The sequence below is a fragment of the Oryctolagus cuniculus genome, chromosome 2 (assembly GCF_964237555.1).
Source record: "Oryctolagus cuniculus chromosome 2, mOryCun1.1, whole genome shotgun sequence".
In the NCBI taxonomy this organism is placed as follows: domain Eukaryota; kingdom Metazoa; phylum Chordata; class Mammalia; order Lagomorpha; family Leporidae; genus Oryctolagus; species Oryctolagus cuniculus.
Genome location: NC_091433.1, coordinates 15,547,925 through 15,571,208, shown reverse-complemented (window position 1 = coordinate 15,571,208; position 23,284 = coordinate 15,547,925). Strand labels below are relative to the sequence as shown.

Genomic DNA, 23,284 nt, shown 5'->3' with positions numbered 1-23,284 from the left:
GGAGGATGGCCCAAGTGCTTGGGCCCCTGTACCCACATGGGAGACTCAGAAGAAGCTCCTGGCTCCTGGCTTCAGATTGGCGCAGCTCCAGCCATTGTGGCCATCTGGGGAATGAACCAGCAGATGGAAGACCTCTCTCTCTGTGTCTCCACCTCTCCCTAACTCTGTCTTTCAAATAAATAAAATAAATTTTAAATAAAGAAAGCAAGCTCTTGAGAGGACATGGAAGTTCACAGATGCTGAGTAAGGAGTTTTATCTGCTGCATGCAATCAGCACAACAATGTAAGTGGTCTGACTCCACCTGGAGGGTGGGCTGCGTACCTGCCTTTCCTGGATCTCTAGTGACAACTGACAGTGCAGAGCGGCGTTCATGATGATTAGTGCAGCATCATAAAAATTCTTCCTGCTTAACATACAAACACAAACTGCCATCAGGCAGGTATGTACATGTCTACGTTGCTAGAGGCCGTACGCTTTCAGTGTTCTTAATGGACACATTCTCTTTCAGGGGGCTTCCTCAAATTGTACCTGAGACATGATAAAGTATTCATGTACTTTTAACCAGTTTTTCCTACTTGAGAATGATTCAGACATTTAAGAACTCAGTTCTCCAAGCAAAACTGTTAGCAATTTATTCAAACTTTGTTAATATGGTCACTTATTCTCTCCTGTATTTTTTTCTCTTTTTTTATTTAGTAAATATAAAGTTCCAAAGTACAGTTTATGGATTACAATGGCTTTCTGCCCCCATAACTTCCCTCCCACTCGCACCCCTCCCATCTCCCGTTCCCTCTCCCATTCCATTCACATCAAGATTCATTTTCAATTATCTTTATATACAGAAGATTGATTGATTCAGTATATATTAAGTAAAGATTTCATCAGTTTGCACCCACACAGAACATGACGTGTAAAATACTGTTTCAGTACTAGTTATAGCATTACTTCACATTGGACAACACATTAAGGACAGAGATCCTACATGAGGAGCAAGTACACAGTGACTCCTGTTGTTGACTTAACAATTTGACACTCTTGCTTATGGCGTCAGTAATCTCCCTAGGCTCTAGTCATGAGTTGCCAAGGCTATGGAAGCCTTTTGAGTTCGCCGACTTCGATCTTATTCTGACAGGGTCATAGTCAAAGTGGAAGTTCTCTCCTCTCTTCAGAGAAAGGTACCTCCTTCTTTGATGGGCCCGTTCTTTCCACTGGGATCTCACTCACGGAGATCTTTCATTTAGGTTTTTTTTTTTTGCCAGAGTGTCTTGGCTTTCCATGCCTAAAATACTCTCATGGGCTCTTCAGCCAGATTGGAATGCCTTAGGGGTTGATTCTGAGGCCAGAGTGCTATTTAGGACATCTGCCATTCTATGAGTCTGCTGTGTATCCCACTTCCCATGTTGGATCGTTCTCTCCCTTTTTGATTCTATCAGTTAGTATTAGCAGACACTAGTCTTGTTTGTGTGATCCCTTTGACTGTTAGACCTATCAGTGTGATCAATTGTGAACTGAAGTTGATCACTTGGACTAGTGGGATGGCATTGGTGCATGCCACCTTGATGGGATTGAATTGGAATCCCCTGGTATGTTTCTAACTCCACCATTTGGGGCAATTCCAATTGAGCCTGTCCCAAATTGTACATCTCCTCCCTGTCTTATTCCCACTCTTATATTTAACATCTGTCCTGTATTTTTCATTTATTTGTCCATTTAATGCATATTTTTTAGAAATTAAGTACACAGGATACAATTGAATACTTTATCCCTTTATGGCATTTACAGTCAAGTGAAGAATAGATAAAGTTTCTTAAAAGAGGTTAAAAAAGAAGAAAATTGTTTGGGAGATTTCTCATTTTTAAATTGACACATAAAATCACACATACTTAAGTGGTGTAACGTACATACCAAGTTCAGCAGAGCTATTTTCTCAAAAATTTTTCATTTTATTGTGAGGAAAACATTCAAAATCCTTTCTTTTAGGTTTTTTGAAATATAAAGTACATTCATCTTTTTTCTAGTCACCCTACCACACCACAGGACACAAGAACTTATTTCTGTCATCTTGCTGTCACTAAGTTCCCATTGGCCAACATTTCCCCAGCCCTCCCTCCTCTCTAGGCTCACTCATCACAAATAGGTGGTAAAGAAAGTGTATGCATATGCAGGAGGACTTGCACTTCATTTTGGTATGAAAAAGTCAAGTGTAACCTTTGAATAACAAAATGACACATCAAAATGCCAAGTTTTAAAATCATGATTTCTATGGCAGAAACATTTTTTTTTAATTGCAGGACAATCATTCTCAAAGCACATTCCAAAGTCCTATGGGGGTCACTGAGCTGCTTTTCAGTGGGTCCTGAGAGGTCAGAACTATGATCATAAGAACACTAAGATGTCATTTGTCTTTTTCATTTTCAATCTCTCAGGAGAGGCTGACTAGGTGATACCACAACTGTTTGAACGCTGAAATAGGTGGAAGAATCTGTATTCATCTAATAAGCCAGACACTACCAAAACTTGGAAAAGCACAAAACAGTGATACTCTTCTCCAAACTATTTTGTTTAGGAAAATGTGTTTTTGCATAAATATATTTTCATTTTTTAAAAAATTTATTTATTTTGAAGGCACAGTGATGGGGGAGACAAAGAAAGAGATCCTCTATCCAAGGGTTCACTCCCCTAAATGCCCACAACAGCCAGGGCTGGGTCAGGCTGAATTCAGTATGCAGAAACTCCATTTGGGTTTTGTATGAGTGTGGCAGGAGCCCAAGTACTTGAGCCATCTTTTGCTGGCTCCCAGGCACATCAGCAGAAAGCTGTATCAGAAGCAAACAGTAGCCAGCGCTGCGGCTCACTAGGTTAATCTTCCGCCTTGCAGCGTCGGCACACCGGGTTCTAGTCCCGGTCAGGGCGCCGGATTCTGTCCCGGTTGCCCCTCTTCCAGACCAGCTCTCTGCTGTGGCCCGGGAGTGCAGTGGAGGATGGTCCAAATCCTTGGGCCCTGCACCCCATGGGAGACCAGGAGAGAAGCACCTGGCTCCTGCCTTCGGATCAGCGCCGTGCGCCGGCTGCAGCGTGCCGACCGCAGTGGCCATTGGCGGGTGAACCAAAAGTAAAGGAAGACCTTTCTCTCTGTCTCTCTCTCTCACTGTCCACTCTGCCTGTCAAAAAAAAAAAAAAAAAAAAAAAAAAAAAAAAAAAAAAAAAAAGAAGCAAACAGTAGCTGGGACTCAAGCAGGCATTCTGATATGGGATACTGGGATCTCAAGCAGCAACTTAACTGTTACACCTCACTCCCACCCCCTCATTAACATATATTATTTATGTTAACCCATGAAGGTTTTTTCACTTACTAAATATATCTTAAAATTTTCTGCTTTAATTTATAAAATTATAAACAGTAACAAATGCTCTCAGAATGTGAAGGAATCCTGAGACCTAAGTACTTAAGGAACAGTGATGTAAAATATAAAAATGACAACATTAGGATTTTTTAAAACTTTGCCATTGTCACTTTTCTTCCTCAGACATCTACAACATTCAAAGTAACCACTAAAATGACATTCTTTCCTGGCTTAATATACAGATGTTTTTGTAACTATAATGACAATTATGGAGATATAAACTTACTAAATTTAAAGAACCCTAAGGGATCTTGGAAGTGTACACTTTGAATTTACTAATGTGGATACCAAGTCCAACATGAATTATACGACTTGCTATAACTCAAACACCTAACTACCGCAATACTAAATCTAAAGACTACTTCTACTATCCCTCACCTGTTATGATTCACATGAATTACCATCTCACTCAAAGCAAGTATTATCATATTAAAACTTTTAAGCACAAACATTATTTCAGGCCTTTATTTATAAACCAGGAAAAATGAAAACTCTCAAGCAATGCTACACTCGATCAGTTATAGAATCTGCATAGTTGATTCATTCATCAGTCGTCCTTTGCATATTTTTGCCAACAAGTGAGAGACAAGAGAACCTGAAAAACAAAATGCCTCATGAAGACCAATAACGCTGTTCTTCCTTCAACAATTATGCAATAGATAGCTGTGTGTGTTACTATTAGGCTGCTTAGGCTCTAAACACTGGGGCTGGCATTGTTGCATAAATGGTAAAGCTGCTACCTCTGATACTGGCATTCCATATGGGTGCCAGTTCAAGTTCTAGTTGCTCCACTTCCAATCCAGTTCCCTGCTAATGGACTGGGGAAAAAAAAAGGTCTAAGAGGCTGGCGCTGTGGCACAGCAGGCTAAAACCCCAATCTGCAGTGCTGGCATCCTAGACTGATGCTAGTTCGAGTCCTGGATGCTCCTCTTCTGATCCACCTCCTTGCCGATGTGCCTGGGAAATCAGTATAAGATGGCCCAAGTGCTTGGGCCCCTGCACCCATGTGGGAGACTTGAAGAAGCCCTTTGGATCAGCTCATCTCTGGCCATTGTGGCCATTTGGGGAGTGAACCAGTGGAAGGAAGACTCTCTCTCTGTTTCTACCTCTCTCTGTAACTCTTTCTTTCAAATAAATAAATCTCTTAAAAACAAGATCTAAACGTGAAATTGCAATAATAAAGAAATATTGCCTTATTCACCAAGTTACAAATGTCAGAAACCCTACTAATCTTGTTTGTTTAATAGCCACTTGTACACATGCACATTTGCCATGTGACAATTAATATTTTTACATACTTATTGATTCATTTTTTTTTTTTTGACAGGCAGAGTGGACAGTGAGAGAGAGACAGAGAGTGAAAGGTCTTCCTTTTGCCGTTGGTTCACCCTCCAATGGCCGCCGCTGCAGCCGGCGCACCGCGCTGATCCGATGGCAGGAGCCAGGAGCCAGGTGCTTTTCCTGGTCTCCCATGGGGTGCAGGGCCCAAGCACCTGGGCCATCCTCCACTGCACTCCCTGGCCATAGCAGAGAGCTGGCCTGGAAGAGGGGCAACCGGGACAGAATCCGGCGCCCCAACCGGGACTAGAACCCGGTGTGCCGGCGCCGCAAGGTAGAGGATTAGCCTATTGAGCCACGGCGCCGGCCTTATTGATTCATTTTTACTAACAAGGATTTCAGTGCTACAATAAGAAAAAAAGAAAGAGAAAAAAGACTAAATTCCAAATTTGAAAACAGCAGATTAGTATCTGAGAGGTTTACAGGTTTCAACTCTTTGGTTTATTGATACCTATGATTTTTTGGAACTGGCAGAAAAGTGATCAATGTAATGAATGAAAATAAACTCTTGTCCCAAATTGTACAATTTGGAACATGCTCAATGGGATTTGCCTCAAATGGTGGAGTTAGAAACATGCCAGGGGATTCCAATACAATCCCATCAAGCTGGCATGTACCAATGCCATCCAACTGGTCCAAGTGATCAATTTCAGTTCACAATTGATTACACTGATAGGTCTAACAGTCAAAGGGATCACACAAACAAGACTAGTGTCTGCTAATACTAACTGATAGAATCAAAAAGGGAGAGAATGATCCAACATGGGAAGCAGGATACACAGCAGACTCAGAATGGCAGATGTCCTAAATATCACGCTGGCCTCAGAATCAGCCCTTAAGGCACGCGGATCTGGCTGAAGAGCCCATGAGAATATTTTAGGCATGGAAAGTCAAGACACTCTGGCAAAAAAAAAAAAAAAAAAAAAAACAAAAACCAAGAACAAAACAAAACCAAACCTAAATGAAAGATCTCTGTGAGTGAGACCCCAGTAGAAACAACAGGCCATCAAAGAAGGAAGTACCTTTCTCTGAAGGGAGGAGAGAAATTCCACTTTCTTCCACTTTGACTATGACCCTGTCAGAATAAGATCGAAGTCGGCGAACTCAAAAGGCTTCCATAGCCTTGGCAACTCATGACTAGAGCCTAGGGAGATTACTGACGCCATAAGCAAGAGTGTCAAATTGTTAAGTCAACAACAGGAGTCACTGTGTACTTGCTCCTCATGTAGGATCTCTGTCCTTAATGTGTTGTCCAATGTGAATTAATGCTATAACTAGGACTGAAACAGTATTTCACACTTATGTTCTGTGTGGGTGCAAACTGATGAAATCGTTTCTTAATATATACTGAATTGATCTTCTGTATATAAAGATAATTGAAAATGAATCTTGATGTGAATGGAATGGGAGAGGGAGTGGGAAAAAGCCATTGTAATCCATAAACTGTACCTTGGAAATTTATATTTACTAAATAAAATCTAAAAAAAAACTTGGAGTTTCTCAAAAATAAACTAGCTTCCTATATGAAAAAAAAAAAAAAAAGAAAATAAACTCTTATTCTGTGTAGTTACAGCTAAGAAGCCACACAAGAATTTCCTCAAAGTACTAACCACACAACTTTCAGTAACAAATGGAAGCCGTGTTTCCTACTTGCTGTCTACACGAACAGGGGAACAAGGGCTGAAGAAGGAAAGAAGGACAAAGGGAGGCAAGAGGGAAGAAAAGGCCAGGGAGGAAAAAGAATGAAAACAGGAAACTGGGAGGAAAGACAAGAAGGGAGCAATATAGGTGGGAAGTGAGGTATCAGGGAAAGACTCAATCTATCAGATACATGATTGGCAGGAAGCGATTGACTGCTAGGCAACAAAAAGGATGGAACTGCTAAGAACAGACCATTTAAATACCCGAGAACAGAGAAATGGCTGTCTAGATCAAGAGTCAAAGCACACAGAGCAGGCATCCCCAAACTGGACACAACTGATTAAAGTGCAATGTTACTTCCTTTATTCCTTAAGAAATCTTTCTCTTCACAAAGTAATAAGCAGATTAGGAAAGTGAAACCAAGGAGGCAGCTGTGGGCTCACAGTGGCTGAGTACCAAGCCAGGTCCACTGAGGCCACTGAACCCTCTAGAAGGACATTGAGTGTGGCTGTAAAGACTGAAACCAAAGCCACAGCTGCCACTTTCCTTGATGGCTGTCAATCTACTATCCCCTCTCCACGTGGTTTCACTGCACTTGCTGATCTCCAAGTTCCAACACAGCTCAGAAACCTGTAGCCATGACTCCTCACTAAGAGGTAACTGAAAGTATAGACATTTATCTCCAATTTGCAAAATGAAAAAAAAAAAAGTGCATTGTGAAAAAATTGATTAGGCACTAGAAAGCCGTGAATATTGAAAATAGGTGGAAAACAGACCTTTCACAGTATTGTACTACGATTTTTACCTTCCAAAGTTATAACTTATTACACTTAATTTTTTTCATTCTTCCAACCTGCCTTGTCCAAAACATTTATCTGTTATGCAGTAAAAAGTGTATTCTTTATACTGGTAACTTCTATGGGCTGAAAAGTGGTCATCTCCTCACCCCAATCACCACCAAAGTCATGTGTTTAAGTTCTAACCTCCAGGACCTCAGAATGGGACCCTATTTGGGACCAGAATGGTTGCATACGAAAGGAAGTCAAGAGGAAGTCGCTAGAGTGGGCTGATATCCTTACAAGAAGATGAAATCTGCGCACAGAGACAAACTCAGGGGAAGCATGTGGAAGACGAGAGGGAGAAGACCGCCTTCTCCAATCCAGGGAGAGCGGCCTGCAGCAGATCCTTCCCTCGCAGTCCTCGGGAGCAACCAACCCTTCAGACAAGCGGACTGCCAACCATCAGCCCCCAGAACTCTGACACCAGACACTGCTGCTGTACAGGCGACCCACTCCTGTGGTATTTTGGTATAGCAACCCTAGTAGACAAACACAAGTATTATCTCTCTACCTGCTGCTCATTCCTCTAAGCACCCTGCTATATCACACTTTATAATGCCAGCTACCCCTTCATAATGGAGGTTATTATTTTAAAACTCCCTTTTACATAAACAGGGAATAGATTCCTTTCACCAAAAACCCTCTTACCCCATCTGTTTCCAAGCTAACTCCTACTTCTCTCGTAGGCTTTTCTGAAATGGGTGGCACTTCTCCCATATGTTGCACTAGAAAAACATGTATCACGTGGTAGTCATAACTCTCTTTAATTGTGTGTTTCTCCCAATAGGTTTTGAACTCCTGGAAGAGGCAAAATTGGGTCTCACTTGGTCCTTTTTACATCTGTGTCTCATAGAAAGAAAGCCTAGCACATCAAGCAGACTAGATACATACTTGTCAAGTGAGTAATCAATGCTAAAATAAGCTCAAAGGAATTTTGTAGGAGCTAATTTTGTTATGCACACACATGAGTATTTAATACATACAACATGTGTATGTGTGTGTGCACATGTGTGTACAGCATGTTACAGGGCAGACAAAAATGTGGTAGAACTAATACCCAATGCCTAACTAATACCTAACCTAATGCCTAATACTAACTCTACTTATCATTAAACTTATATAGCAGTATGAATTTGATATATGTGAAAAGAGAAGCTCTTTAATTTATTTACAATTTTCCTTCAAAAGAAATGGAACAGAATATTTATAAACCATTTCATAATTAATGAATTAGGCATTTTGAAAACTGGTATTTTTGTTACATATCATCACAAATTTAAATACAGAGGACATGATCTATTAGAGGTCAACAAGATGGTTAAACACAGTGAAAAAGTGGTTTCATTGAGGACGGTAACAGAAGCAGAATGAGTTGATGTTTTTCTTCCAATAAGGAATAGTTGCTGCTGTCTTTCAGAAATCCACCATACTAATCTTAACTATAAATTCCTTACAAATCTGAAATGCCATGGAAAAAAATGAGAGGTCAACAACAGATGTGTAGTTGAGAGAAGTGATGTGAGATGCAAAATTCTGCTTCACAAACAAATATACAACACTTGCCATTTAACACCTCTTGTTTACACTGAATTAAGGGGACAATGTGAAATAAGACATTTGTCAATATGAACATATTCTCTCAGTACATACCTCTCTGATGCTCCTTGAGAATCAACCCCTACGCTCTATTAAGCTTATGAAATAAGATCTTCATCCCTCACAATCATATTTACAAAACATAGTATTTTATAATCAAGGAGATATAATCTATGAGATCTTTTTCAAACCAGAGGTAAATACTACTCAACATCAATATTCTTCCCTATAATTTTGGCCATCACAAAGCTTGAAGGTGTGTGTGGGCTTTAACATATGTTTGTTTATGCATTGGTTTCTAGCTGCTATTTCTAGAAGTAACATGCCAAGTGGGGAAAATAGAGAAAATACACTAATAGCAATCATACGCACATGAAATAAGGATCTTTCCAAGTGTGCAAGTCAGAATTTATCAGGATCAATGCTGTACAATAAAGTAAAAGATGTACGTTATCAAACACCATTAACATAGAGAACAAAGTTAATAATGGAAGTTAGATAATTGATAATATGAAATCACATCTTCCTTAAAAGTTCATGGGAAGATTTTATCAAACAGTATTTTACCTTTTCTGTTTGAGTTCTTCCCACTTTAGATTTTATAGAAGTTAATGAGACAAAAAAGAATGAATGTCCAACAACTGTGACCATAGCTATCACAAACTCTGAAGGCCAACAAACACAGCTGCAGAGACAAGTTCTGCCTTTTACATACTATTTAGCATCAAGTAAATTCTTGGCAAAATCATTGTTCCTGGGGCAGGCATTAAGTCTAGCAGTGAAGAAGCTCAAGTTCCACATCAAAGTACCTGGGTTCAGTTCCTGGCTCTGTCACCTGACTCTGGCTTATTGCTAATGCACACCCTGGGAGACAGTGCTGATACCCAAGTAGCTGCGTTCCTGCAACCACATGGGAAAACTGGACTGAGTTCCTGGCTCCTGGCTTCAGCCTTGGCCATTGTGGACATCTGAGGAATGAGCCAGCACATAGGAGTTTTCTGACTCTGCCCCACCCCCCTTCTCCTTTCCCTCTCAAATAAGTACAACATATTACATGCAAAATAAAAATTAAAAATAATTGCTTTCTCATTTGCAGAATGGAACTAAAAATCACTCCCATCCCTAGGAAAGGTTTGAAGACTAAATGAAATCAGCTTTCAAAACCATCTGGAATAATTTATGATAAACACAAAGAATGTTCAAGGAATGTTAGATATTATGACTCCAAAAAGTAGGTAAAGAAAAAAAAAAAGCCAGAACCTTCTATTGCACTTAATGGAACAGAACAATGAAAACAATGGTGCAACAGTTAAAGTCTCTAACAAAAATATAGAATAGTGAATAATTAATCCTAAGAAGTAGTTAACCCTGTTTTACCCAGTTTTTCCTAAAAGATGATTTACTACTTCTCTGGAGTCTTTGCTTATGACTAAAATGGGTAAGTATACAATTACCAGATTTAAAAATCCTTAGTAGGACATAATATTTTTGACTGAGCCCATATACATCTTAACTACACCTAATGCAGACAAAAAAATTCATTACCTACCCATTCAGTTGAGGAAAAATAATTTGTTACACATATCTTTCTGATGAGGTACAATGGCAGTTGCCAGAAATAATCCCAAGTAAATTTTTCAATCTCAAGTGAGTTCAGGATAACAGGTAACTGTGTGAGAGGGTGCTGAACGCAGTGTGCAGACGTGGCTAAGGAGACATGGGCACAGCATCCTTGAAGGAGTGGTAACTGCTGACGCAAAGCTGGAAGGGGACAGCAGAGCTCCCCCTGCAGGGTCGATAAGCACATTAAAGAAAGGCATTGGTTCCTCAATGGTTTTATGGAAACGTGGTAATGCACTGCCTCTGTTGGAGAAAAACACGTTGCTGCTTTTAAAAAGAGATTTACTTATTTGAAAGGCAGAGTGATAGAGAAACAGAGTGAGGGAATGAAACAGGAAGAAGGAGAGACAGAGGGAGAAGGAGAGAGGGAGGGAGCGTGGAAGAGAGGGAGGAAGAGAGAGTTGGGGGAGAGGGAGAATGAGAATGTCTTCCATCAACCAGTTCACTCTCCAAATGGCTACAACACCAGGCCTGGTCAAGCCAGCAGTCTGGAACAAGTGGCAAGTGTTTGGGCCATCTTCTGCTGCCTTCCCAGGTGCACGAGCAGGAATTTGAATTGGAAGCAGAGTGGCCAGAATTCTAACTGGCACTCTGATATGGGATGCCAGCGTCACAAGCAGCAACTTAACATACTGCATCACAAGGCAAGCCCTGCCTTGCTGCTTTTTCATAAAAAATATGAAAATATTCAAATGTGTGTGAATGCTAGTATGAGTGTGTGTGTGTGGCTAGGTGGTCTTTGAGTTTGTGTGAGTACACATACATGTGAGTTTGTATGAGAGTAATGTCAATGTGTTTATTTGTACAACTGATAGTGTATGTGTGCTTGTGTGAATAAGAGAGTGCTATGTATTGTTGCAAGTGTGCAGACAGAATTTTACAAGGCTCAGGTGATACACAAATGGTGAGTTTTAGATGTGGCACTCTTGTGCATTCACAAAACTGCAAAACCACACATGGCCTCTTGAAGCGGTGAGTCATTAGAGATAGGAAGAAGCAATAAGAAAACATGTTATTCCACCGGCGCCGTGGCTCACTAGGCTAATCCTCTGCCTTGCGGCGCTGGCACACCGGGTTCTAGACCCGGTCGGGGCGCTGGATTCTGTCCCGGTTGCCCCTCTTCCAGGCCAGCTCTCTGCTATGGCCCGGGAGTGCAATGGAGGATGGCCCAGGTCTTTGGGCCCTGCACCCGCATGGGAGACCAGGAAAAGCTCCTGGCTTCGGATCAGTGCGATGCACCGGCTGCAGCGCGCCGGCCACAGAGGCCATTGGAGGGTGAACCAACGGCAAAAAGGAAGACCTTTCTCTCTGTCCCTCTCTCTCCCTCTGTCTACTCTGCCTGTCAAAAAAAAAAAAATGTTATTCCTCTAAATAACTGTAGGTGGATTTTATTAGTGGTAACTTGTTGAAAGGAATATTATATTGTCCAATGAAAATTTCTGAAAGAAAATGTTCAGTGATACAGCAATATTCATGAAATGGATGCTGAGAATACGCAAGCGCAGGATAATAACTATCATTTACCAGGCATATGATTTCTCCAAATGTCTGAAATGATCCATGGTAGTTGGGACTTCTTCTGTTTTACAGAAAAATGTACTATTTAAAAGGTTGGTTGTACACACCAAAAAGGAAACCTCCTGAAGTGAAAGGGACACTATGAGAAACGGTGACTTGATCAGCATAGCCCTGACTGTTAATGAACAACTTAATACATTATCCCTCTTAGTATTTTTTTTTGTCTGTTCTACTTAATATGACTGGTTTCATTCTGTAATTATCACACAGTTATTCTTAAGTGTTGAAAATTAACTGAAATGTGATCCCTGTTAAACATAAGAGTGGGAATAAGAGAGGGAAGAGAGGTATAATTTGGGACATGCTCAAGCTGACTTGCCCCAAATGGTAGAGTTAGAAACATACCAGGGGATTCCAATTCAATCCCATCAAGGTGGCATGTACCAATGCCATCTCACTATTCCAAGTGATCAATTTCAGTTCACAATTGATCATAATGAAAGGACTAAGAGTCAAAGGGAGCACATAAGCAAGTCTAGTACCTGCTAACACTAACCGATAGAATAAATAAAGGGGAGAGTGATCCAACATGGGAAGTGAGATACTCAGCAGACTCATAGAATGGCAGATGTCCTAAATAGCACTCTGGCCTCAGAATCAGCCCTAAAGGCATTCGGATCTGGCAGAAAAGCCCATGAGAGTATTTCAGGCATGGAAAGCCAAGACACTCTGGAAAAAAGATCTCTGTGAGTGAGATCCCAGTGGAAAGAACAGGTCTTCAAAGAAGGAGGTACCTTCCTCTGAAGGGAGGAGAGAACCTCCACTTTGACTATGACCTTGTCTAAACAAGATAAGAGTCGGAGAACTCAGAGGGCTTCCATAGCCTTGGAAACTCATGACAGGAGCATAGGGAGATTACTGATGCCATAGACAGGAGTGTCAATTGGTAAAGTCAACAACAGGAGTCACTGTGCACTTACTCCTCATGTAGGATCTCTGTCCTTAATGTGCTGTACATTGGGATTTAATGCTATAATGAGTACTCAAACAATATATTTCACCTTGTGTTTCTATGGGGGTGCAGACTGTTGAAATCTTTACTTAATGCATACTAAACTGATCTTCTGTTAAAAAAAAAAATTATCAATTCCCAACTTGACTCTCACTGGGATTAAACATGACAATAGGTCTGATCTGATTTCATCATCATTTAAAAAAATCATCTATTATTTTTCACTTTATGTTTCTGTGTGGGAGCAAACTGTTGAAATCCGTACTTAATGTGTGCTAGGCTGATCCTCTGTATGTTAAGATAATTGAAAATGGATCTTGATGTGAATGGAAGGGGAGAGGGAGTGGGAGGTGGGAGGGTTGTGGGTGGGAGGGACGATATGGGGGGGAAGCCATTGTAATCCATAAGTCGTACTTTGGAAATTCATTAAATAAAAGTTAAAAAAAAAAGAACAGATAAAAAAAAAGGTTGGTTGTACAAGATTATGAAGCTAATAAATAATGAAATTGGTAGTTGAATTTAGATCAGCCCAACTCCAAAATCAATGCTTACAAGCACTACCTGTAGCTGTCCACCAAGGTTGAGAATTTAAGAAACAGAAGATAGTTTGAGGGGAAAGAGAACGAGTGCATGTGTCACCTTTCTACATCTGCTAAGTCTGAGAGGCCCACAGAAGGCCGAAGGAGATTCTAATATTGAGGTCACTGTCACAGTTGCAGGCTAAGGTTGAAATTCCCAAGTCAGCAATTAGTATCATGACATGCACTCCACCATTTACATAAATTTGTATCATGAGTACATGTGAAGTGTTTGTTCAGAAACTCTGGATGTTTCTCTTTAAGGACACTTTTTTGTGTGTTTACCCCTATGTAACTATTGGCATTGATTGTCTCAGGAAGGATTAAAAATAGATAAATGCAAGGACAAAAGTATATATCAAAATACTTAATTTTCAAAATAGGCTTTTTGAGTCTACTCCAGGCAACCTTTGCAGCAAAGGGAAAGAATGTCCTATTTTTTGAAATCTCTCCTGTACACATCAAGAACAGACCCTGGCTAACAAAAATCATCTAGTTTTAGTGCCAGACAAGGATACAAGGCAGAGGTTCTCAGTATTCTATACCAGACATCACCATCACATGTAGGACCTAGTAAAACAAAGCTTTCTGGATCCCTCCCCAATATTCAGGAGGTTAGGGCAGGGCCTGAGAATTTTCATTTCTAACAAATAATTCTCATATGGTAGACTATTTCTAGCAAAGAGGAGACTCATTCTTATAAGGACAGTTCCCTCCAGACACTAAGCAGAAAGCTTTACATAGAAGAAGAAAGGCAGATTTCCAAGAGGCATAATTAGGTTGAAAATGATACATGAGTCCCTAAGAACATACCAAAGTCTTGCAGCCAATAGTGTAGACATGAAATATTGATGGGACAACTGATGGAGGGAGGCTGAGCTAGGGCTAGCGCTCTGCTTCCAGTCCACATCCAACATGATGCAACAATAGCAAAGCCGGAGAGGTTTAGGGCCAGCAAGGAAAGACACCTCAAGACAGATGCACCTAACATAGCTCTGATCCCACTTGGCCTGGGTTTAAGTGCTGGAGGTCCAACAATTCCAGTGTGCACTTAAAAATGAAACATGTCAAGCAGAAGAATAGAAAGAGAGTACAGCCCAGGACATCCAGAGAGTTCAGAGATCAGCAAACAATTTTGGAAAGGGTCAGAGTACATATCTTAGGTTTCACAGGTCAAATGGTATTTGTCACAAGTTCTCACTTCTGCTGTTATAGAACTACAACATTCAGCCTTAGACAATGCACAAATGAGTGAGTGTGGCTGAATACAGCCTACAGCTGCTGGATCTTACTTGCATGCTATGGTTTTCCAACTCTGCTAAAAACCATGGGCAGTTAAAACCAGAGTCTAAGGGGCCTCCACCTTCAGCAGCATGTCTGAGCTTCTTTGGACATGACGACAAGGTATCAGGCAACCATATCCTGGAGAGCAATGAGGTAGACAGCAGAGACCAGAAGTATCTCTTTCTCCCAACACAAGGACCCAGAGATTTAACCCTGTTCCAAGGCCATCTTACGAAGGAAGGAGAAAGCAATGTGGACTCATCAGAAGAAACATTCCTGATCTGAAACATGAACTTTAAATTGACTGAGGATTTAGTCAACTGCAATTGAATTCCTCCCAAAGAGGCCAATGTATGCAAAAAGTGACTGAAATGACTTTATTTAGAAAAGAGTTCTCTCACTATCATTGAGTTCAGTGTTCAATTATTGATAAATAACACACAAAAATGTTTTTTGAATGTCTTGAGGTTGATTTGTAAATATCAAACTCACTGAAAGAAAAAAATACATATCATCTGTCTTCTTACAAGTTCACAGATTCTCTCCTAAAATGAGTCAGATATAAAACACTTCCTTAGAGATTATGATGTCAAAAGCAGAGATTCCCTTAATTCCTCATATTTACTACTCTCAGAGCACCTGTCAAATTTTATCATGAGCTTTCTTTCCTTTTTTAAACTCACCACTGGAGTGAAAGTCTCAATTATATGAATTACTTAAAACTATTATTTATGTTTGTTTGTCTTCAGATCCCAGTGAAGGCCAAGGTCACAGAGTAGATGTTCAAATTTTATGTGGAATTTATTTGATTTTCACTTGACTGAAATTAAAGTTGTTGCTGTGAAACCCCCTCATTAACTTGTTCTAGAAGCACCCATTTTAAGCACTACAATGTAGAAAGATTGTTGTGGTTTACCACACACACATATAATTATTTTCAATTACCTTTTTTTAAAAAATGGAAAAAAGATTGTATCTGGTTGTCTTCCCAGAGTGCTCATAGAACGCTCAAGTGACTAATCTTAGAAATCCTTTTTGCATTTCCTCTCTCTCTCTCTATCGCATCATGCTATTTCAAAAATCAACAGAACTATCAGTACAGAGCTGGATTACAGAAATGACTTCAGCTTTGCCAAAGAATCCCATTAAAAGTTCGTTGGCTTCCAGAATCATGTTTATAGCACTGACTAAAGCACTGACAAACAATTTGTCTAGGAAGACCTCTTATGGTACACAGCTATAAAGTTTCCAAGAAATGAAAAAAGACAGAAACTGATAAAAAAAAAAAAAAAGAGTAGTGCTATCTGTCTTTGCAAGCCAATCAGTCTTCAAAAGAAAAGAAAAGGGACCTCTCTTCCTGGAAGGCCCACTGAAATAGGAGCCCAGCCTTATTACCCCAGTGAGAATGAACTGAATGGATCTCACCTCTGGGAGCTCTGCTTGCAAGAATCAAGCCTGCTTTCCACTGAGATAATGACTGCGGTGACAAAGAAGCAACCAGGCTCAATGTCTGTCCTTTGCTCATCCCAACACTGATGGCAAAGATTAGGGAGGAAGGATGGCGAGCTTATCAGAGCTTTTTAATGAACTGAGTTATTTGCAGCAAAGGGAAGAAATTCTGAAGACATGAATGCTACAATATTGCACTTAAGAATGTTTATGAATCGTGGGACAGCAGAGAAATGTGTACAAGGATTCAATTATTTTAATTGGAATTACATTCTTATGCTTGGGATGTTTCCTGAGCCATCTAAAAACTGTATCACATATCCCTTCAATTGATGAAAAATAAACAAGGTTAAATAGGTGTATCCATTTTCTTAAACTTGCTTTGAAGAATCTTCAAAAATTTATGAAAAATGAATATTACATAAAAACTACACATAAAGTTCCAAATTTCACATAAAAATATACTTATCATTTGACTTTATTGTTCCACAAACTTTTTGGAGTATCCTTATATTTCTACATGTGGAATTGAACACAATATTAGGTAGTTTTACAAGAAGCTTTAAGGAGGAAAAAGTTTCCTAGAATATACTTTACTTACAAACTATCTCTCACCTATTAATTTTCCTATCAAGTAAAGACATTCTTATCAATGATAGAAACAAGTGTTTCATTCTTTTGATAATAATAATTGATATTGGATATTTATATATTTAATAAGAATATTTTAATTCGCAAGGAAAAAAAGAAATCCCACCCAAAATCACAACCAAAAATATGTATCATGTTTGCCATTGTTCTAATACACAAATATCTAGTGCACGCCTACTCTATCCTAAGGTATTTTCTTATTTTTAAAATTTGAATCTATTGGGGATTTATATAAATTCAAAACATAAAATGTCATGACACGCTCTAAGAACAGCTCACGAAACACTGAAATGCTACCTTTCTCATCTGCTTGTAGCTCAGTACTTCTCCTATCCTATTAATCTACTCTCTGCTGCAAACACCCATCAAGGTTATTCTTACTTTGTCAGGGAATCATGTCACATCATCCTCCTTGCAGTGAATCATGACAGGAGAGAGAAGATCTGGCAAAAATACCTACCATTTTGCTTTCCTGGCATTCTCCCCCAATCCATGTGGCTCTGGTAAGTTATCAACTACTGCCCTTCATCCACGCCTGGGCCACAGGGATGATCCGATGACCTAGGCCTATCCTATCTGAACAGTCTGTTTTCCTCAGCAGCAGTTGCTCAGGAGAGGAAACGTGGCCTCTGAAAGCTAATCATCTCCTTTGACAAAGATTACATAAATGCATGTGGAGGAAAGAGGGACTCCCCAACTCTGGACTAATGGGAAATCAGGTAAGCTAAGAGCTACTGAGTTATTATGGTCATTGCCTCATTTTTAATTACACAGTTTCATGTGACTTAAGTTTTTCTTAAGTTTTACATATTACCCTTAATTACATGAAAAATGATGAAATGAGAAATCCAGCTTTCTTTTCCCTTTTGTAGGAGAGAACTAGTGGGTGGGTGTCTAGCTAGCCTAAACAGCAGACATTTATTTTCAATTATTGGAACCACTGTTGAAAACTGATGCTAGGCCGACGCCGCGGCTCACTAGGCTAATCCTCCGCCTTGTGGCGCCGGCACACCGGGTTCTAGTCCCGGTCGGGGCGCCGGATTCTGTCCCGGTTGCCCCTCTTCCAGGCCAGCTCTCTGATGTGGCCAGGGAGTGCAGTGGAGGATGGACCAAGTCCTTGGGCCCTGCACCCTATGGGAGACCAGGATAAGTACCTGGCTCCTGCCATCGGATCAGCGCGGTGCACTGGCCTCAGCACGCCGGCCACGGCGGCCATTGGAGGGTGAACCAACGGCAAAAGGAAGACCTTTCTCTCTGTCTCTCTCTCTCACTGTCCACTCTGCCTGTCAAAAAATAAAAAAAAGAAAAAAAAAAGAAAAAAAAGAAAACTGATGCTTATGTGTATTTCTGCACAGGGAGACAGGTTGCAGAAAACTGGCTTTCTGGATGTATCATTCCATCCCAGAATTTCTCTAAGTAGAAAGTTTTCTTTTCAGAATAAATCATTCGCACACAAGCTGATAGGCATAATACCCTGATGGAGGAGAGCAAAGATAAACTTTCCCTTCCTTGTTCCTTTCAAGTAGAAAAATCAATTGTAGATGGCCTTTCCGATCTGATTTGTTTGACACATATACAAGAAAATAACTTTCCCTATTGGTAACTTAAAATAGAAACCAGGAAACATTGCTTCAAAACAGCTTTGCTATATTATGAGCAAGAACACTTTTCTTCCACCTTCCACAATTCACAACAGTCCTTTTGAAGGCAGCCTATTAAAAACATCTCTCTATACTGACCTATTCTGATTTGTTGCAGGAAAATACATACTGTCTCTGTTACATATGTCTATGTTTACATTTAAATATTCTCCTTCCACACCCATATGAATGTCAACTGATTTCTTTATCCATAAACCTGGTTCACAAGGCTTTTTAAGTCTGCACAGGAGGTCTGTGTGTCTGTTCCTAGATTTCTTCTTTTTTAGGGGGATAGAGATGTCTTCCTGGAATTCATTTTACAGACTGTAGGTTTTTTTAATTATTGTCATCATTAACTCACTTCAGATTTCCAGAACATTCTGATTAGGAATACATGGCTGTGTTGTACAATTTACCTAAACTGAAAGCCCAATGGAAAACAGGTGGCTCTACTTCCACATATTAACATGGGAGAGAAGTGAAACCTAATGACAGAAAAAAAAATTAAGCAAACATAGATGTAAATTCTCTCCAACTTATTCCTCTTGTCTGCAAAAATAATTATGATATGGCAGAAATACTAGGATAAGTGAAATTTTCTCTGAATGTTATTGAAGTCTATTTTTTATTTTGTTTACAAAATGGCACTCTGGCTAAAGCATTTTTTTTTTACTACATATGTTAAAGATCATCCATATGTTTCAATTAAAGAAAATAACACAAAAATTATTTGTTTTTCTTGTTTTAATACAATGATTAGTCTATATTTACTTTTTCATGAAAGTCACTGTAAAATACCTATTTAAGAACATATAGTTTTAATTAAACATCAAAAGCTGAATCTTTTTCTAGGTTTTATTTTTATTTATTTTACTATCACGGTTCAATGGGCCATACTTCTGGTATTGTTTCAGTATTTGAAGGTGTACATAAACTACAGATGGAGTCGTAAAGCAATTTATAAATTTTTAAAGCTCCATTTTAAATATTTTCATTCCTCATGGAAAATGAATTTTTAAAGAAAACATTTTAATAAGAAAAAATAACACAGACAACAGTTAAGTTCTATGGCAGAAGGGTTTGGCTAAGGTGTAGTAATTTATAAAGCTAACCAAGAAACCAAAATCTTCAAGATTAAGTTTCATGAAGCATATGCATTTGTACATAGATATGGATTTAACTATAAAACCTACTGCATTTTTAAGAGAATATACACATTGCTAGAAGCTAACAAGGAATGTTTACAAAATATTAAAACATAACATTTTGAGTTTATAAACCTGAACAGAATATTAAACACAGAAAACAAGCTAATCCTTCCACACCGCATCTAAATCTGCACAATGCAGTAAAACTAGTGACCACAACCTGCCACTTCTGAAGGACGCTAAGCCCTCATTAGCTTTCTCTGATGCTGCTCCTCCCTCACTTACTGTCCACTACTGACCAACTCTATGTTCCACCCAAAGGTTTAAGTTAAGGAAGTAGAACCACTTTTTAACATGATGGTTTAAAACTCCAAGAGAAATCCTGATGTCCTTAAGTTCTGGGCATTGTCTCTTGCCCCAGAGAAGATGCCATTCCAAGGAGGACAGAAGGAAGGGAGGTAGCACAGGACAAGTAAACACTAATTGGGCTTCCTCTTGCAAAGTACTATTAATCAGGAAACATCAGCCATTTGTTTTGAAAATGTCTTTCTTGATACAACAGCAGAATTAAATAGGCAAAGAGACAAAAATAGAAAATGAAAAATATCATGGATAGTATATTTGAGTCAATGCTGAAAATCATCATCCGCAATTTATGCTAAAGGTCCAAACAAATCCCCAACTTCATAGAACTTGAAGAATTTTAGGATTTACTTTCACTGAATATGCTTTAATAGGAAAATGTGTTATGCTTTTCAAATATCTCTTTTTCCTTTAATTCTTTCCTCCTTCCCTTTCTTCCCCTCTCTATTCTTTTTAAAATAACATATCTGGGGGCTGGTGCAGAGCAGGTAAAGCCACCACTGGCAGTGCTGGCATCCCAATGAGCGCCAGTTCGAGTCTCAGTTGCTCCACTTCTGCTCCAGCTCTCTGCTACGGCCTGGGAAAGCAGTAGAAGATGACCCAAGTCCTTGGACCCCTGCGCCCACATGGAAGACCCAGAAGAAACTTCTGGCTCCTGGATTTGGATCAGCTTAACCTTGGCTGTTGCAGGTTGCAGCCATTTGGGGAGTGAACCAGCAGATGGAAGACTTTCTCTCTCTCTCTCTTTCTCTCTCTCTCTCTCTCTTTCTCTGCCTCTGTGTAACTTTGCCTTTCAAATAAATAAAATAAGTCTTTGAAATTTTTAAAAAATAACATATCCAAAGGAAGGTCTACAGCCTTGAGCTGAATTCCCAAGGCTCTCCTCCTATTTAACCCCCCCACCCCCCACCTTGTGGATGTTTCTGAAATGAAGTGTGATGCTGCATCTTCACAAGTCCCAAGAGGAAAGCTAGCCACAATGGCAAATGTCCTATCTCTTACTTTCAGTCACTGGTAAAACTCCCCAGTAACATATAAGCAATCCTTTGTTCAGTTTTCTACAAAGGAGGAATAAAATTAAAAGGGACAGATAATAGACATTTGATATTTGTTGGACATTTTTATTAATGTGAGGACTTAATGCAGAGAGTAAGATAAGTAGATATGAAATTTTCCTGTCATTACCTATCTTTCAACGGGGCTTGAGTAAACCAAGAGGGAGGCCCGGTTGCCCCTCTTCCAGGCCAGCTCTCTGCTGAGGCCCGGGAGTGCAGTGGAGGATGGCCCAAGTGCTTGGGCCCTGCACCCCATGGGAGACCAGGAGAAGTACCTGGCTCCTGCCATCGGATCAGCGCAGTGCGCCGGCCGCAGTGCGCTGGCCGCGGCGGCCACTGGAGGGTGAACCAACGGCAAAAAGGAAAACCTTTCTCTCTGTCTCTCTCTCTCTCACTGTCCACTCTCCTGTCAAAAAAAAATAATAATAAATAAATAAAACCAAGAGGGAGGAAAGAGAGTCCTGTCAAGTGGTCATAGCTGAGAGAGAACATGAAGAATCCTTCATTCTTCATATTCAAACCTAGGAACCACACCTTTATCCACTGTGCTGCTACTAAACACTCTTTCTTCTCAACAGCTGCCTCATATTCATATATTTTCTAAAACTCAAAAACCAAACACAGATATGCAGAAAGCCCAAATTAAAAAAAGAAAAATTAACTCAAGATGGATCAAAAGCCTAAATATAAGACATAAAACTATGAAATTACTAGAGGGAAACCTGGGGAAAACACTTGAAGAAACTGGTGTATGGAATGATTTTTTTGTTGGGTAAGACCCCAAAAGCACAGGCAACAAAAGCAAAATTTGACAGATGAGATTATACACAACTCAGAAGTTTCTGCAGAGCAAGGAAGCAATCAATAGTGAGAAGCCTCCTGCCGCAGCCATCAACAGGGGGACTCCAAGGGAGGAGCTGCCTGGGAAACTTGCCAGTGCTGGATCTTTTATACACAAAAGTGCCTACCAAGATTAGCCAATCAGGGGAGAAGCAGAATAACTGCTAACAACCAATTACAGGGCTAGAATAACAACCAATCAGGAGCTGGAGTAACAACCAATCAAAGGCAAGAACAAAGCCCATCAGAAGGCTGGAATTGTAACCCTGTCCAGCCTGTTCAAGATAAAATAAAAACCCACAGAAGAGTGGGGATCGGTAATCCTGTCTAGCCCATGCTCATGCTAAAAACCTCAATGTTGCCACAGGCAGCCTCTGGGAGGAAGCAAGCACTTTGCCCTCTCTAAAAGGGACTCTGCCCCTTTCTCTCTTTGTATATCACTTCAAGGTGGAATCCAAATAACAGCATGTCATGCAAAGTGCTTTGTGATACTGGATCTTGGAACCCAAGCAGACACTGTTGCCAACTCAGCACAACACATTCTGATTCTTTGTATGGAGCATGGAGCCCCTCACCAACCCATCTGTGTCTTTGCACCTACCGGAAGTTCACCTCCTTGGTGAACACATCCTTCAGACCCTACCCAGTGGCACCTCCTTAGTGGCCATCTGTGCTAGCATAGTACACTATACTCTGCTTTCACAATTACCACAGTGGATTAGAATTTTACAGGAACATTAATAGTGCTCTAGATGTTGTTGTTTCACAAACTGAGTACATTATTCTTCAGTGCATTGCTTATTTGAGCAATCCAAAACCCTGGCATTTTGTGGTTAGCCTAAAGGTGATCACTCTACAGGCCACTGGCAATATCATTGGTTCCTGTATTAATTAGGAAGGTAGAGGTCTTAGGAAAAAAATATATCCTCTGGAATTAGAAACGATTTGGAGAAATCTGAGTTTAATTAAACCTCAGTAAGCATGAGTTTCTCAGTTTGTAAAATGGGAACAATGCTAGCTCAGTCCTAGGGCTGTTCCTAGGATTAAGTGAGGTAAAATATGTAAAGCACCTTGGAGACAGCCTGTCTCACACAGTGTGGATACTTAAGCTTTTCTCTCTCACCATTTTTTTTCTTGGCAATTTCTTCAAAATCATCATTATAAGCTTATTTTGATATTCCACCTGCCTTACCAATTTAAATTCACATGAAAATCAGTTTTCCACCTTGATATCAATGAAAACACCTAGTTTCTATTCATTAGGTTGCTTTGCATTAATAATATAGTAAATGCCCAATGATATAGCA

At 39.9% G+C, this 23,284-nt stretch overlaps 1 protein-coding gene across 8 annotated transcripts in view; it reads right to left on the bottom strand.

Moving 5' to 3' along the window:
• SLIT2 (slit guidance ligand 2) overlaps nucleotides 1-23,284 on the bottom strand; it is a 397,498-nt gene that overhangs the window by 262,157 nt on the left and 112,057 nt on the right. The gene's annotated exons all lie outside the window — the stretch shown is intronic.